Source organism: Ursus maritimus, unplaced genomic scaffold (assembly GCF_017311325.1).
Source record: "Ursus maritimus isolate PB19 unplaced genomic scaffold, ASM1731132v1 scaffold_30, whole genome shotgun sequence".
Taxonomy (NCBI): Eukaryota; Metazoa; Chordata; class Mammalia; order Carnivora; family Ursidae; genus Ursus; species Ursus maritimus.
The window spans coordinates 15,489,892-15,508,297 of NW_024425564.1; the positions used below are offsets into that span (position 1 = coordinate 15,489,892).

Below are 18,406 nucleotides of genomic sequence, written 5' to 3' on the forward strand. Positions count from 1 at the left end.
GGGGGGGGGGGGGGGGGGGGGGGTCCGCGCGAGCGGCGGGGAATGCCCGGGACCCCCTCAACCGCATCCTGCTTCTCGCCATGTGCTGTTCTGTTCAACAGCAGGATTCAGGAGGGAGCCTTTTCAAGTCAGTGCTTTTCTCCTGCAAACACACAGATCGATACGTGACAACTGCCCGCGGGAAGAGACAGTTTTCAGACGCCCGGAGGACCTGTCTCCACCACCGAAAGCGAGGCAAGAAAAGGGCTTTTTTTGGGTTCTCTTTCCCACCACTAACGTGTCATTTTCATGCAGCAGCTTGAAGTTCCTTCTAAGAAAACAAAATGAGACGGAATCAGCAAGGACGTGCAGCCACACGCACGGCGGAACGCTGATAGACCGTCCGCGTGCCAAAGCCTAAGCTCGGCTCACCCGCCGCCGCCTGCTCGGGAGGAAAGTATAGCCCCTTCTTTGCCCAGAAAAGCGGTATGTGTTTAAGGGACCCCAGTCCGGCCTGCAGTAAGTAATTTCAACGCTCATTCCCTCACTCATAACTGAACCCATGTCTACGTCTCAAACTATCTTCACGTTAATTTGTTATTTTTTTAAAAAGATTTTATTTATTTATTTATTTGACAGACACAGCCAGCGAGAGAGGGAACACAAGCAGGGGGAGTGGGAGAGGAAGAAGCAGGCTCATAGCGGAGGAGCCTGATGTGGGGCTCGATCCCCTAACGCCGGGATCACGCCCTGAGCCGAAGGCAGACGCTTAACGACTGTGCTACCCAGGCGCCCCTTGTTATTTTTATACGACATCAAGGCATGAACCTCTCAAAGTCTGGCTGTGTGTATGTGTGTGTGTGTGTGTGTGTGTGTGGCTTAGTCCTCATTCGTCCAAGGATACTTTCTCTCTCAAACTTTCCACAGCTGTGGACACCCACAGTCCCGCTCTGCTGAACAGACTGAGGGCTGTTCAATAGGAGACCTGGGAATGCGTCCTCCCGTGGGCTGTGGCGTTGATCACTGGGTACACGTGTCGTTCCGCTCACACCAGCAGTGGCTCCCAGCCCCCCAAGCCCCTTGGCTGTGTAGCAACGAGCATGAAAGGCCATATCGCAGCACCTGAAAAATTGCACTGAATCCTGCCCTAATTAATCCTGAAACCTTTGCTGTTCTCGGCTTCAAATCCTGCATGTCCAAACCAGCCTGAAGTTACTCAGGGTGTCTGCGTTTGAGGGTAAACAACGATGATCTCCTTCTTAAAATGCTAAGGATGCATCATTTCTGTGTTGCTGGAGAAAAAATAAAACTTCCCCTTGGATATTACCTGAAAAACTGCCGCCGGTGTTCCAAGACGCCTCTCCGCGGGGTCGGCTCAGGCGGGACAACAGGCTGCCCCCTTTGGCCAGGCTGGTGAGCTCCTCCCAACACTGATTCCAGACGGTTCCTGTCAGAGCTGTCCCAGGTGGGCGCTTGGCAGAAGTTTTTGCAAAGCCGTGCTCTGTCTATTCCCCATGGTCTCAGAGCCAAGAGCACTTTCGTGCCCAGGAGGCTGCCGCCCACTTTTGCTTCTTGCCAGGGCCGTCTTACCCTTCTGGTAGGAGTGCGTGAGCTCCTAAAACTCTGCCAGCACCCGGAGCCAAATTGCCGTGAAAGGGCCCCGAGAGGCTCAGGCCAGCGTGTTCTGGACTTATGGGTGTCCTGGCAGTCAATATATTCTCTTCTTCTGTTTATTCTTGCCTGAAGCTATCAACACAAGTGGAATTTTTACCACGAAATACAGAATCACACGCAAGGTATGGGGACCTGAGGATCAGATGGGGCCCTTCCTGAGGACAGTTTCCAGAGACTCTCTGCTGTGCCGGGGGTTCCCCATTAGAAGGCTGATGGGGAGAGCTCGGGGTGCTGGGACCAGGGAGAGACCAGGGAGGCCAGAGCTCAGAAGGGGTCTCTGAGGGGTTGGGGCCTCCAGCCGATTACCAACCAGTCTGAAAGCACTACAGTGTTTTAACAAAATCACTATGGCCTTACTGGAATTACTGGAACACGGTGGGACATTCCAGGCCTGACTGCTCATCAAGCAGTTGCCTTTCCTCGTGACCCATTTCCGTTAGAGAGGTGTTTCCTGAGCAACTGAAATGATCCAGGGACTGCACACAGTGACTGCAAATGATTGGAGATGAACGGATGTGCCCTTTCCCGCGCCCGCAGGCAAGCTGGGCGGGGTGCCCCTCACTCCCACAGCAGCCCCTCAGTGCTGGGCACAGGCCCGCTCATTAGGGGACGGCCAACCCTGAAGCGATGGCAGGCGGTGGGAAAAGAGACCGCACAGCTCGGGGCAGCTGGAGCCCAGGGCTGCGTGTCAGCGGCAGAAGCGTCCTGGAGCAGATCCTCTGGGAAGAGGCCCTGGAGCCTGGGGGCGACCAACAGGTGAGAACTGGAAGGCGGAGGGTTTCAGGCAGGCTGAGTTGTCCCAGAGCGGAAAAAGTAAAGGGCACGTTGCAGAACGGCTTAGAAATCCAGAAACTTGGAGTGTGAGGTCGCTGGGTAGGGTGGGAACTCCGCTGAGGACTTGGGCTGGAGACAGCTCAGGAACGGTTTGTGAGCATACAAGAGACTTTTTTTCTGAATTTTTCATTACGGTAAAATACACGTAACATAAAATTTACTATCTTAACCATTTTTTAAGAGGGCAGAGGAGGAAGAAAGGGCAGAGGGAGAGGGAGAGAGAGAAACTCAGGTAGACTTCCCACTGAGCGGGGAGCCCGACTCGGGGCTCGATCTCATGACCCTGAGATCACGACCTGAGCTGAAACCAAGGGATGGGTGGCTCTACCAACTGAGCCCCCCAGCCCCCCCATACTGTCTTAACTGTTTTTAAGTGTACAGTTCAGTAGCCTTACGTATACTCATGTCGTGTGCAGCCCTCACCAGCTCCGCCTCTAGAACCCTTTGCATCTTGTCAGACTGAAGCTCCCGCCCGGTACACACGGACTCCTCCTCCCCCTCCCCCTACTCCCTCACTTTCCACCCCAGCAGCCACCCTTCTACTTTCTGTCTCTAGGAAGCTGATGACTCCAGGGACCGCAGGTAAGTCGACCTTTGTGACTGGCTTATTTCGTTCAGCGTCATTTCCTCCTGGCTCATCTGTGATGTAACTTGTGTCAGAGGTTCCTTCCTTTTTAGGGCTGAGTAATATTCCGTGGTAGCTAGACCACATTTTGTTTCCCATTCTTCCGTCAGTGGACTCTTGGGCTGTTTCCGTGTTTTAGCTTTGTGCACGAGGGGTACACACGTCTGCTCCAGACCCTGCTCCCCATTCTTTTGGATATACACTTGGAAGTGCAGTTGCAGAATCAGATGATAATTCTATGCTTAATTTTTTGAGCAACCATCAAACCGTGTCCCCCAGTGGCTGCAGCGTCTCACGTTCCCACCAACAGCACGAGGGTTCCAATCTCTCCATGTCCTCTCCAACACGTGTTTCCTGGTTTTTTGTCGTGGCCATCCTAACCGGTGTGAGGTGGCATCTCATTTCAGTTTTGATCGGCCTTTCCTTCATGAATAGTGTAGAGACTTTTGAAGTTCTCCCCATTTTATTAATTACACATACACAGGAGAGTTGCAAGAGTAGCAGGGATATCTAGATCCAGTGATTATTGGTATATTGAGTGTAAGCTCTAGCTTCTATGACACCTCACCTCTGAACACTTCGGCACGCATCATTCTAGAGAATTTGAACCTTGGCTCATTTGTAATGGAGGAATTGTCAAATGTTCTTCACTGTTGCAGACAGAGGGTAAAAAATAATGCAGTGGAGAGATCTTTGCAACGGGGAAAGCAGAGAAGAGGCCACCAAGATAAGCCGGACCATAAATGCTGGGGGCTGCTGAAGGTCAGGGGCCCCAGAAGCAGACCCTGAGACAAGGATTCATAAGCAAGAGATCTATTGAGGAGGGCAATCTTGGGGAGACCTGCAAGGGGTTGGGAAGGCAGAACAGGGACAGAGGCAGGCCCCCCAAGTCTGCATCTGAAGAAGGAAGCCTCACCCCCTGCCACGGTCGTGTTGGGGGGTTGGGTTTAGGGCGTGTGCAGTCTCAAGCCCACATGAGGGAGCTGGGCATTCCCGCTCTGGCACAGCAGTCTGGCTGGAAGGCCCTGGAGTTGGGGGCAGGCAGGGTCCTCATGGGGCTCACTACGAGGGCCTCAGTGAGGCAGGGGCTGTGGGGGAAGCAGAGCAGAGGACTGCCCTATGAGATCTTGGGGGACCGGGTGTCTACTGCTGAGGGTACGGAGCAGGAAGAGGTGGAACGACAGGGTGATGGGAAGCCAGGGGTGCCCTTCTCTGACAGAGACCAAAGGGGGAAGAAGCAGGCGGGGGGCGGAAAAATGATGATTGCAGGTTGACATATGTTGATTTTGAGGTATCTGAGGACATTTGGGGGAAGCTTGGAGGCAGGGAGCCTGAGGCCAGTCTATAACTGAGGAGGGACATGGAGCCCTGAGTCCCACACAATCAGACATAAGGGCCATCGGATAGGATGCCTGTGGGTTCTTGCTCCTCCGGGCCGGCAGGGGTTGGGCAGTCAGAGAACAGACAGCAGGGAGGCAGGGGCAGGTCACGTGCATTAGGGAGGCTTTCTCCGGAGGAAGTAATTAAATGATACAGCAATAACAGCGGGCACTTACCAGGCCCTTACAATGCGCTCTGCACGGTGCTAACAGAGCTGGGCGTACGTTACCGCGTTTTCTCTCCAAGAGATGCCTGTACTGTTTTTATTCTAACTTTACAGAAGAGAAAACTAAGGATGGTGAGATCTGGCTTTGTGATCAAGGTCCTAAAGTGAATAATGGATGCAACTTCGGCTTTAATTCCCTGGTTTTATTAACGATCCTCAAAAACGTTTCTTCGAGGAAGCATTCCTACGGTGGGAATGTGACCTGGGCATTCTCTAGTTGTTTCATTGCACCCCTGGCTTTTTAATGTTGTTGACTCTTTGCCTGCCCACAAATGTCTCCTATTTCCTGTTGTCCCGAGAGCTGAGCTAGCCTCCCTGCAGCGAAGCAGAGAATCTGTAAAAAGTTCTTCATGGGGAGCTGGATGGCTCAGCCAGTTGGGCATCCGACTCGTTTTTGGTTTGTTTTTTTTTTTAAAGATTTTATGCATTTATTTGACAGAGAGAGAGAGACAGGCAGCGAGAGAGGGAACACAAGCAGGGGGAGTGGGAGAGGAAGAAGCAGGCTCCCAGTGGAGAAGGGAGCCCGACACGGGGCTTGACCCCAGGACCCTGAGCGGAAGGCAGATGCTTAACGACTGAGCCACCCAGGCGCCCCTGGGCTTCCAACTCTTGATTTCAGCTCGGGTCATGATCTCAGGGTGGTGGGTTCGAGCCCTGCGGTGGGCTCCACGCTCAGTGCAGAGTCTGCTTGAGAGTCTCTCTCTCCCTCTCCCTCTGCCCTTTCCCTTGCTCGCTTGCTCTCTCTCAAATAAATAAATAAATCTTTTGTAAAAAAAAGTCATCCACGAGGGCATTTTCTCAGCCCTTTTCACAATGTGAGGCGATCTGGCCACTGTGTCTTGTAAACTCTGAGAAGGGGCCTTTTCACACATCTGCATGGGTTGGAGGAACAGCCGCGACGGTACAAAGACGCACGGGGAAGCCTGCCCCAGGGCTCTGACGTTGTAAATCATTTCCTGAGCTGAACAGGAGAGGTGCTGGCTCAACCCCCGGGAGGCAGCAGCCTGTCCCTGCTGTGAGCTCTTTATGAAGGCATCGTCTTGAAGACAGGTGCAGTAGCTTTTGTATCGCACAACAGATGTGTCAAAAGAAGAGTGTAGTGGCCAGTCCGAGAAACGCACACATCATGAAGGTCTCAGGGGTGCTGCATGCACGTTGTCCTGACCCAACAGAGGGATGTTCTAATTTTGTTATGCTGCCAAAGGACACAGGGTGATGTGGCAGCAGGAAGTGACCGTGCGTCTGGTGTGTCCGGATCAGCCCCAGTTCATGCCAGTTGTCCCAACGTGGAAAATACAGTACATTTTTTTCTCTCTTTTGCTCTATATTAGGTTTCCCATGCTAACTGATTTCAGAGGAGGAACGGATTTCCTGTCCAAAGCCTCCAAGCCACCCTCTTCCCAGACTTGGAAAATAGTGGGCCAGATCAGTCTCCCAAGATGAGAACGCCAGTAGCCCTCGCTTTGGGCAAACCATGAGACTGCGGCCACAAATTGTAAGTATTCAGTCTGCGGACGTGTAAGAGAACGAAGTCAACGCCCCAAAATAAATAGGGTCCAGTTTGTGGATGTGACTTTGTGGTCAAAGAAGCTTTGTAGAGACTTAATCATCTGATTTCAGGGATGTCTGTGCTGGAGAAGACCTCAGAGATCAGACCATCGTCAAATGAGGGAGAAGCTGGCCCACAAAGGGGGCTGCCTGCCATCGCCAGGCCAGTGGGTGCCGGATTCGAGTCTCGGGTTTTCCTGCTGTCTGCGGGACATGTTCTCCCAGGCTGTGCGGGCTGCTGGAGCCACCAAAGAGGGCTCTGATGACCTTTGGAAGAGAAGGCAGGAACGATAGCTGCCCCACCAAAAAAGACAGGTGTGTGCGTGCCAGCCACCTCGAATCCCACCCCCTCTCAGCAAACCCTGCCCCTCAAGGTGGACCACGCATTCCGTTTGCACACTTGCATGGTACTTTTTGGGGATCGGGGTGCAGATACAGGGTGTGAGGGAAGGAGCAGAAATTCCTGATTCCAGCCCCACCTGAGCCTCCCAGAAATTCATTCTCAGGTTCCACGGGAGAAGGTTTGGATGCCGTTACCATGTAGCACGGTAGCAGGTCCTCAGCTCCAGTCGAACCTTCTGCACAATTAGCACCCTATTTTCTAGAAAATTCGATGCCTCGCCTTTGGTGGTCCCCCACCCACAGATGTGATTGCTGCAGCCTATGCTTCAATGCCTTCCCTCCCCCTCCCCTCTCAGGAAATTTCAAAAGGATCCCATCTGGTATTCAGCATCTTTATGTTTGTTCTTTTTATAAATCTGTTCTATGATGAAATTAAGGGTTAGGCTTTCTGGTCATGTGATTCTTCCTGACTTCCACAGTCATCCATCCTTTCTGGATTAATGCATGCTAAGTATTTCCATGTTTTTCCACAACAACATCATGGTGCCTGGATTCTCACTCTGTGTGTGGCTGCACCCGGCTCCCAGCACTCGCTCTGCCCCATGACCAGGTCTGCGAAAGCCACACGGAAACTGGTAAGAAATAACATGAATCAGCAGGTGGGAGCTTCCCTTTTGGGTAGGGGTCCTCACGGGTGTCATCCCCAGGGTCGAGGGTGCAGGCCTGCGCCTCGGCAAGATGGAAACAAATGAGCATTTCTCTCGCAGTAGCTGAGCCAGCGTTGCTCAATGTTTTATTCACCTTTCTCATGGGCAGTGTTCTTTCTTATCAAGTCCGATTAGAAATGCTCAGATGACCATGTCTATAGATTTGCAATTCTGACGTCACATTAGAATCACCTGGGAACTTCTAAAAATCCCCGTGCCTGGACTCTATCCCATACCAAATAAATCAGAATCTCTGGGCATCAGTACTAAAAAACAAAGTAAAATAATCCCCAGATAATACAGCTTTTATAATAGCACTTCTCAAACTTGACCGTGTGGCGCAAATCATCAGCGCATCTAACGAAAATGCAGATTCTGAATTAGTAGGTCTGGGGAGAGGCCTGGGATTCCGCATCTCTGACATGCTCTCAGATGGTCTGCATGCTGCCGGTCCAGGGACCGCACTTTGAGTAGCAAGGATCTGTAACAAGATTTGGTAAACCATGGCTCCCAGGCCGGATGCCTATTTTTGTAAACAGAGTTTTATTGGGGGACAGTCATGCCCAGCTAGGTACTTATAACAGACTGTACCCAAAAGAGAGCCTAAAATATTTACTCTCTGGCTCTTTATTGAAAAAGTGTGCTGACCCATGTATCACGGGTTAATGGGGGCATATTCGTCATAAATGCTCAGTATACCCCACTCATTATCAGATGATAGAGGGTCTCACAGGAGGGTCTTGATGAATTTTGAAGTCCCAGAATTATTAGCTTTTCTGATCTCCTTTTGAAGCTTTCAGATTTGCTTTACAACTCTGGTAGTGAAAATTGTGTGTACCCCAAAAAGGAAGGATAGTTTGTACTCTTCTGGCTATTGCTTGGCTAATGTCTTAAGCTGTACAATCTATTATCCATAAAATTCTAATGGATTATACCATTTATAAGAGTTTTTTACATTTGAAAATGATACAAGTAATATGTTTGTTGAGAAAACATATATATGCACATATATACGTATACATACACACATATATAGTTTTTATAGTTTGAAAACCCAAAACTAACCACGAGGATGTTTCAGCAGATAACTTTTCAGGTCATTTCTATATATACACATACCATATGTCACAGGGTCAACTGAGGCTGTAGCGTCAGTTTTCTCATCTCTAAAGTGGGGAGAATAATAATACCTTGGTGAAATAGTAGAACGTATTGCTTGCTCTCTGCCCGAAGCTCCTGATGCAGGGCTCCTGAAGCCCTTGTCATTTCCTAAGTGCTAAGAACACCAGGAGCATCTCTTGTTGCGATAGTTAGTCTTCGAGACCGTCTCTGACACAGGGCTCCTGATGCCTTGTGTATTCCTGAACGGTAAGAGCACTAGGGACCACTTCTGTTCTAGTGAGGCTACTCCGGGTGGGCTTTTGGATGGGGGCTGGTCACCAGAAGGACCAAACCCTGGTAGGAAGCTTGGGATCTTCAGCCTCCCTGCCCAATTCTCTTGAGAAGGGAGAGGGGCTAAAAACGGACTTAATGATCAGTGAGGCCTACCTGAGGAAACTCCATAGAAACCCAAGAGCACAGGATTCGGAGAGCCTCCAAGTGGAACACCTGGAGTTGCTGGGAGAGTGGGTACTGGCCCCGTTCCACAAGTGGGCACTTGCCCTACACATCTCTGGCATCCGAATGTCCATCTGTACCCTTTAGAATACTGTTTAACAAACTTTGAAATGTGTTTCCCTGAGTTCTTTGAGCTGTTGTAGCAAATTGATCAAACTTGAGGAGGCGGTCACAGGAACCTCTGGTGATAGCCGGGTAGCAACCTGGGCTTGCTAGGGGCATCCTGACTTGGAAGGAGACACGAAAACTGCAGTCCATAGCAGGTTAGTCAGAAGCATAGGTGATTAACGGGGCTTGAGACTGGGAGCTGAAGGTGAGGGGACAGTCCCATAGGACTGACTGGACCCTTAACCTGTGGGATCTGACACTGTCTGTGGGTGGACAGCGTCAGAATGGAATTAAATTGTAGGACACCCAGCTGGTGTCACAGAGAATTGGCTTGATGTGGGGAAGACCCTCCCAACACGTTTGGTGACCAGAAGGGTCAGAGGTGTGAGTGTTTCACGAGAGCGTGGTCGTCGTGTAAAAGCAATGGGAACACACAGGAGAAACACAGGACAGAAAAGCACAGTAGGGGGAACCGGAGTTTTCCCTACGTAGGAAGGAAAAAACAGGTTTTTCTTAAAACCTGCCTCATGGGGTTGTTGGTAAGATTGAATGACATCATGTCTATAAAGAGCTGAGCACATGTTAATAGTTCAGGATACATTAAGTTTTGGAAATGGGATTCTACTGATGTAGAAACAACCCTGGGGAGTTTGAGGGCCATAAAATTGGCACCCTTCATTTCCATGTCACTCTGTGCTGGAGAGAATTTGGCTGTAAGACCACATCCGCCTCTGCGGGACGCTGAGAAGTGCCCTGTGGCTGGGCTGACCCACCCAACACAGAGCCAGGACTGCGGGTGGGGGAGGCGTGGAGAGTGGAATTTGGTGGAAAGCTAATCTCTGCCACATATATTTTACCCATTTTTCTGTGGGACTGTTCATCTTTTGCTTTTTGATATGTGGAAAGAGTTTATAAATGATTGATAGTAACCTTTGATTCATGTATATTGCAAAATTTTTCTTTTTTTCTTTCTTTTTTTTTTTTTGTTGAAACTCCTCTATTTTACTATGCAAATACTGTTTTGGGTCTTTTACCACAAGGCCAAGAAATATCCAGCCCCCCACATCAAATGCTGCATGCTGCCCTTGTACACATGGAGTCAGACAATTGTATGGTGCCCATTTTAAATACAGTTTTATTTAAGACATTGCATTTTCCACGTAACAATGCGGTGCTTATAAAGTGCAATGTTTATGTCCTTTCCCTGTGCACATGTTCCATATTCAAGTATCAAGAATGCCCAGTTTATTTACTACGGCTGCTCAACGTTTTTCTTCGGCATCCTTTTTCATGTTTCACTTTGTCTATGGAATTTTCTCTCTTTAATATAACTTGTTAATATGTGCACATGTACATATTGTAGAAAAACTTAAAAACAGCAAAAAGGATGAATTGGAAAATTAAAATTGCTCAGAACCCAACCACTACACGCAACAAGTCTGCTAACACCTTGATGTAACTGGTGTGTGTGTGTGTGTGTGTGTGTGTGTTTCTTTACACATGATTGGGTTTTTACTCTATATTTGGTATATAATTTTGTATCCTGATTTTTTAAAAAAGATTTTATTTATTTATTTGGCAGAGAGAGAGGCAGCGAGAGAGGGAACACAAGCAGGGGGAGTGGGAGAGGGAGAAGCGGGCTTCTCGCTGAGCAGGGAGCCCGATGCAGGGCTCGATCCCAGAACCCTGGGATCATGACCTGAGCCGAAGGCAGACGCTTAACGACTGAGCCACCCAGGTGCCCCTATATCCTGATTTTTTTATTTAAAACTCTATCGGGAGCATTTTTCTATGCCACTGGGATTTATCTAATAACATAATTTTAATGACCGCTTAGTTATCTATCATATAGATGTTTTATTTAATAGTTTTCCTCCCAATATTTTCACTATTGCAATTAATGTCTCAGGAAATGTCTTTCTCCACGAATCCTCGGCCACTCCTTCACTCATGCAGGAACTGGGCATCGAGCCCTCACAATGTGCCAGGCCCTGCGCTGGGGTTAGGAAGCCACCAGCTAAAAAGCAGATGTCATCACTCTTGTCTTGGGGCTCACAGTTCACACTGTTTTCTTAGCATGAGTGTCTAGAAGTGGAATTGCGTTTGTCAAGGAGACAGAGAAGCTGAGCTGGAGGAAGCAGCTGAGGCCCGTGAAGGGAGGAGCACCGAGCAGGGCTCTGCCAAGTCCTGCTTCTGAGGGGATGACGTCACCTTCCCCGAAGGCTGCGCTGCCTCTGAACAAGCTTCTTGTGAACAGACTCTGATGTCCCGTGGTCTGCGCAGCTCCAGGCTGTCGTTCCTTTAAGGTTTGGTTCTAACTTCTCTTAAAACGTAAATATAATAAGGAAGCCATATGCGTGTGCTTTTNNNGAGTGGACTTTAGTGTCACGCAGGACAGCATCTGGGATCTTTGGTAGGGTGGCTGATGAAAGAAGCTATAATCATTGTAGAGGGCAGTTCTGCCCTGATATTTGTGGGGCCTCAAGCAAGTGTACAAATGAGCACCACATACCATAGGTCGAACTGTTGAATCAAATACATTCTTATTCTCCTGCCTTTGCAAATAGACCTTCATGACTACCTGAAGGCCAGGTTCAAGTTCAGAATTTCTGGGCTCTTTGAGGTTATATGCAGCAGTGCAGGACAAGCCCACTCTCGGCCTGTGGCCTGTGCCCCCCTTCTCCTCTCATTCCTGACACCTGAAGGGCCTCTAAGCTCCATCCACACCCCCCTGACAGCCGTGCCACTTTGCCCCCAGGGTCTGGGGCGGGGGTGATCCCAAGAGGACAGACCTTGGGGAATAGATGCATGTAGGCCCTCAAAGTGGGAAAGGCAGTTTGGGCAGGAAATGGAGGCTCCCAATGACCAGGACTGTGGGTTACAGAAAGATACACGGGCTCCAAGAGGACTCATGTTCACCCCAAAGTGAGTAGGGAGCTAGATTGGGGCGCTGGGACAGAAGGGCCTGGGTCTAAGGTATACTGCCAACAGCTACCCTTACAGAACTGTACTCTGCCCCAGATCCTGTTCTCCATGACTTCTGCGCATTGTTACTTCCAAATCACGGAGTGGTCAAGGTGCTTGCTCGGCTCACAGGTGGCAATGGCCCAGCCAGGATTCCATCCTGACGATCTGAATCCAGAATCCACACTCTTAACTGCTGCAGTTTACTGCTTCTCATAAAAGGCTGGGAAGCTCTGGATTAGATTATGAGACCTACTTCCTCCCCTGTGATGTGATTCAGCTTTGCAAGGATGGCAGCTCCTAGCCTGGCCCGCTCTGTGTGCGGCAAGGCCCCGAGAGTTTTAAAGGTGCTACATCTGTGACTCCAAGAGTTCACAGCCCCTCTCTCCTGTAGACAGTATCAAGACATACGTTCTATTACTAAATATTCCAAATTTGAACTTCGTTGATCATTTGTGAAAATAGGCTATAGTTTCACCTCTGAATTTTGTCAGGATGATCTCCCTAAGTGGGATGTTAAAATGCTTCCTTCTGGACGGACCTTTCTCTCGTCATCATGGAAATTACGTGGTTCTCTCCTGCTTCTAGCAAATCACATTATGGAGGAAATTCCCGTGGAAAGGTTCCTAAGTCTAGGTTTTGCCAAAATAAAAGTATTTTATCAAAAAAATATTTGGACTCTAGAAGCCTTTTTTTCTTTTTTTTTTTTTTTAAGATTTTATTTATTTATTTGACACAGAGAGAGACAGCCAGCGAGAGAGGGAACACAAGCAGGGGGAGTGGGAGAGGAAGAAACAGGCTCCCAGTGGAGAAGCCTGATGCAGGGCTCGATCCCAAGACTCTGGGATCACGCCCTGAGCCGAAGGCAGACGCTTAACGACTGAGCCACGCAGGCACCCCTAGAAGCCTTTTTCTGAGTTTCACCATCTTGGCTCTATGGACAATGCTTTGGCCGGGCTGTGGTCTTGTGTTTCATGCCATTCCTGCATTGTGGGTTTTGGAGCAGTAACTGGATCTTTAGACAGTGCTTCACTGCCCCCTCCATGCAGGCCAGCTTGGGAGCTTTGGTGAAGGACCTTGGGAGAACGCCAGTGCCCATGGCCCTCATTCCCCCAGCAGTGTTCTCTGTAGTACCCTAATGGGCATGTGGAATGAATACTACCCCTAAAATTAAATCTATAAAATATTTCATATCTCCCGTATTACTCCCCCTTGGACTGAGTTAATGGGCAAAGGACTAAGAATAATCAATGTAGAATTTTGGCCAGTCTGATAACTCCCTGGCACAGTTCTGGAAAATGTGAAAGCAGAGGGAAGTTCTATATAATTGCCCACGTGGGAACGATTTCAACAAGCACATGGTTTTTCCCACAGGCAGTGGCGGGACGATTCTGGGTTTGATTGTTCTCACGTAGCCAGTGGTGAAAGAGTGTTTCATTCTCGTGCTTGTTACTATCTGGCTCCCTACAGCAACTGCTCTCTGGGTCTGTTCAGAGAGCTCGTGGGATGAGAAGGGCTGCGTGTTCCTCCTACATGGGTGTTTTGTGTCTGTTCATGAGTTACAGACAGATTCGGGCAGTGTCTAAGTCTCAGGCTCAATTTTCTCTCCTCCTCAGACTACTATTCAGTGACAGTTGGGAGCCCTCTGCCAGTGTGCCTTTAGGAGAATGATCTCATTATTCAGCATCCCAAGTTGTCAGTTCTAGCCCTGGCTGTGCTGATTCCAAAATTTGACATGGACATCCACCTTTGTGTGTCTCATTTCACTGATGGTCAGTGGAGACAGAAGCACCTGCCTTACCTACCTGGAGAGTGGGGCAGGCATCTAACCGAGGATTATTCCAACAGACTTGGGGGGGGGGTAATGAAGGAGAGAGAAAGGTGAGCAAGGCACGGCCCCTGCTGTCCATGGAAACCAACAAGTAAATGACTAACTCGGGCGTGTGGATAAAAGGAGTTTGAAACTTTGCAGTGCTTTGTATGAGTAGTTATTGCTGTTGAGCCCTTGTGGAGTGACCATAGCTCGGGAGGCAGTGCCAGTCTGGGAATCTTAGGAGCTGACTTAGTCCACGTCATGAGTCCCAGTAGAAAACATCTGCACTAGGCACCGAGAACAAGCTCACAGTTCATCTCACGGTCGTTTCTGGAATTGTAGACAAGGTGCCTAGGTAGAAATGGCTATTAAGGACCGATGTCAAGAAAAACAAATCCATTTAGTCGGAGTTTCCCCAAACTGTGTTCCGTACTCATTTTGGAGATGTTAGTAAGTGTGGTAAAAAAAAAAAAAAAGACATATTGTGGGTTCAAATAAGTTTGGAAGATGCTGGGTATACTACCTGCCCCTTGACAATGCGTAATGCATGTTAACAGATTAAAGACCCCCTAAACTGAGAAGTTTTGCATTAAATAAATCTGTTAATTTTAATTTAAATTTGTGCATCTATGACTTTTTAGGGTCCCATTTTATAATTCCTGGTTGCCAAGTGTTCTTCAAGGCACCGGTTTGGGAAATGCTGAGAGCTAAAGGTGTGGCAAACATCACAGGTGATTGCGAGAGGAACCAGGTGAAAGACTACAGGTGCATTGACCCAAATCTACTTCCAGGAGTAGAAAACAAAAGCAATCCAAAACTTACGATCTATAGATGGAATCAGAAAATCAAAACACGAGGGGCTCCTGGGTGGCACAGCGGTTAAGCATCTGCCTTTGGCTCAGGTGTGATCCCGGCGTTATGGGATCGAGCCCCACATCAGGGTCCTCCGCTATGAGCCTGCTTCTTCCTCTCCCACTCCCCCTGCTTGTGTTCCCTCTCTCAATGGCTGTCTCTATCTCTGTCAAATAAATAAATAAAATCTTTAAAAAAAGAAAAAAAGAAAATCAAAACACGAATATGAGTGCTTACTCATCATTATTATTATTATTTATGGTTTTATTTATGGTTTTATTATTTATGGTTTATGCAGGGGTGCAAATGTGCCGATTCATCAGTTTACCTTTCTTATTAACTCCCCTGAATATTTCTTATTTAAAACTACCATGTTATTTTAGATCTAGATTTGAATCTTGAATGTTACTTTTATAAATTTGGGTGAGTCTCGTGACCCATTTACCGTGAATGAAGATAAAACCTGGCTGACAGGGCTGTTGCGAAGAGGGAAGATAATTGCATTGTGCTTGGCATACGGTAAATACTCTGTAGATGGTTCCTCTCCTCTGCCCTACAAACTATTACTAAAAACAACCCTAGCAGCTCTCCGTGAAGTCTGTGTGTTTTGAAATGCAGTGATTACTCAGTGCACGAGGCCGCTACAGAACTGAGGAAAAATGTGTTTCATGCTTATTCATCTTGTATAGTCAAAGAAGAAAAACCTAAAATGGATTTCTTGAATTCTGGTGCCACTTCCTTCTTAACCCCAAGACAGGAGACTGGGCCTGAGTGTGAATCCATCACAGAAAGCTGAGGTGGCACGGTTGTCACTGTGATTGTGGCAAGCCAGGAGCTGGGGATAGTCCCTCTTCTGGCTGCGGCTGACTAGGGCCAGGACTGATGTCACCCAACAAGCTCACTTCCTTTGCCCAATTTTTCTTCTTACATGTGTGCTTAAATAATTTGAGAGGGAAAGTTTCTGCCAAAAAAACCCAGAGGGAAGTGGCACTTATTTTTATACCCCTGGTGTCTTAAAGCCTGGGACTTTCCTTTCTATAGTATTTTCACTTTGAAGAAGTTAGGACCATCCATCAATCCATTAGCAATATCCGACATCAACACTGACTAAACCCCCGCTGTGTACCAGTCTCTCGGGAACCTGCCTCATGGAACGTAATGACCAGAAGGGAATAGCATTAGGGTGTAAATCACCCGATGGAGGGCCCCATGTAGCTGTGTGTAGGCTGTCACCAGAGATAATGTTCTAGGTCACCAGCAGTCTGTCATAAGGCATGACTAAATTGTAGCCGTCATTTGAAAGTTTCAGGATCCACTTTCAAGAGAAGGAACGAATAAATATTGAGTTCCTGTTAACCATTTGAGGACACTTAGCCTTTTTGTCTTTATTCACCAGTCAGTCCTGGGTTTGAGACCCTCTGATACGAATGAAGCCATCTTTGCTTCTAAACAGGTGGAATTATTGGCTGGGACATACTTCTACTGTTTGACACGAAGACACAGACACCTAACCTAATTCACCTTTGTTTGACAGGACCGAAAGCCTTCATGGATACATTTGGTACAAAACAGTGCAAGTAGCAGGGCTTCTGATCCAATATGTGGAAGAACTCATGTACTGGGCACACTTTTCTGAATCATTCTCTGATTAAAATGTAGGAAGAACAGACCTCAAGAAACTAGAAAAGAAGGCACACAGGTGAAACTAGCAAAGGAAGGTTAGCTTATGAGAGCTAGGCCCTGTGGTCAGAGTTCAACTACATGTCACATTTAATCTTCCCCAAAGTCCTATAAAATAGTTTCCTTTTCCCAAATGGATCTGAATAAGGAGACAAAAATGATTTCCACATCATTAATTGCTGAAAACGGCCACCCTGATATTAGGTAGCAGCAGATAATGGTCTTTAGCACTAGAAGGTAATGAATAAGAACGTCAGGGGGCTCTGCGCTTTCCCAACCAGGTGGAACACTACCCATAATCCTAATGCTACCATGATCTTAATCCGAACATTAACCTAAATTTAACGCTAACACTAATGATGACCTTAAACTAACTCTAACCCTGACCCTAACTCTAATCCTAACGAGAATTAACCCTAAGGCATAAACTCAAACCATAACCCTAGCCCTAAACGCTAAACCTGCAGCTACCCCTACCCCTACCCTTACCCTTACGCCTACCCGAAACTCCAACTCTAATCCTACCCCTAACCCAAACCCTGAACCTAAGCTTCCCAAACCCTAATCCTAACTCTAAACCCTAATCCTAACCCTATATCTAATCCCTAACCCTAACCCCTAACCCTAACCCTAACCCTAACCCTAACCCTATCAGATAAACCACTGGCAATCATCATGAGACATCAGCTTCCTCAGCCCCCGAATGGGAATAACAATGATACTAAAATGGAAATAGTAACAGGAGGGGTCCAAGCTTAGGTTTTGGTTTTAGGTTTAGAGTTTAGGTATTTGAATCCAGGGTCTACCACTTACAAGTTGTGTGACCTTGGGGAAGTTACTTAAATTCTTTGGGCTTCAATTTCCTTATCGGACACTGAAGAAAACAATAGTACCTCCCTCAGAGTATTTTTGCAAGGATTGAATTGATGAATAAATGTATGCAGGTAAACACTGAGCATAGTGATTCGAAGGTTGTTAAGGACTCAGTCAAAGTTAGCCACTGTGATGACCCACACTGACTAACTCACACTGTTGTCACTCTGGAAGCTTAAAAGCAATAACAAGTATACAAAGGTGTTTTGTCAACTGTAAAGTTTACCCTGTCATGTTACGTATCGTTAGCCGTGGTAATAGTTGTGGTCGTAGTGTGCTTACTATTAATACTTTTCTTTGCAGTTATGCTCCAAGAAAGACCAAATGAGTCAGCTACTCCTTACCTTGGAATATAAAGATGTCAACCAACTATCTCTGGATATCAGGAGCAAACATTACACTGCACCAGATAAGATCCAATTCACCTGGAGTGGCCATTACAGGAGAAATGAACGTTGAAGAAGAAGATGTTGGCTCTAATCCATAACATAGTTGATCTTCTCCCCCAGCCACTACTGGCACCACCTAGCATTCGTTCCTCAACCAAGGATTCATTCCAATCAATTCAGCTGGAAAAGTGTGCCAAAGAACAACCTGGACATAGAGAAGAGAACAATCCAGCATGATGGCGTATGTGTGAGACATCACAGAAGCTCCAGGTCCACAGCTGTCCCCTCTAGAACTACATCAGTATGCCCAGCTCTCCAAAAGCTGGTTCAAATCCTTTGCAAGGAAATCAAACAGGCTGATACCTTTCCAGAATGGGTATGGCAAATTGCTGCCCGTATGCTGATACTCCCCTCTCCCACTCCCACGGCAGACCTCCCTAACTGATGGTCTCATTCTTTCCTGCTGAGCCCGGGTAGAACTTGAGAATCCCTCCCAGCAGAGCACACCAGGCATATGGTGCAGAAAGACTGGAGTTTTCATGCAGGGTGAAATCCAGTGGTAATCTCACTTTATAATAGTCCCCCGCACCAGCTCCCTGTGTGGTGAGGACATAGGTATTTGTCCTCATCTTGGCCAATGGGACACATTGTGTGTATCCCTCTCTTTTGATCATATAAGTAGATACATCTCTACATCTTAGTGTGTAAAAAAAAAATGACAAGAATGTGTTTTCCTTTTATACGTTTGGATTTCCATGGTGAGGGAGGTATAAAATTCAATTAATTGTTAAAATA

At 47.7% G+C, this 18,406-nt stretch overlaps 1 long non-coding RNA gene across 1 annotated transcript; it reads left to right on the forward strand.

Annotated features, from left to right (window-relative positions):
• The first annotated feature begins 2,327 nt into the window (after positions 1-2,327).
• Positions 2,328-12,651, forward strand: LOC103664957. The gene is made up of 6 exons (XR_005838786.1): positions 2,328-2,409; positions 6,050-6,213; positions 6,339-6,581; positions 7,088-7,243; positions 11,117-11,346; positions 12,062-12,651. It is a non-coding gene; the product is annotated as an uncharacterized LOC103664957 (long non-coding RNA).
• The last annotated feature ends 5,755 nt before the right edge of the window (positions 12,652-18,406 follow it).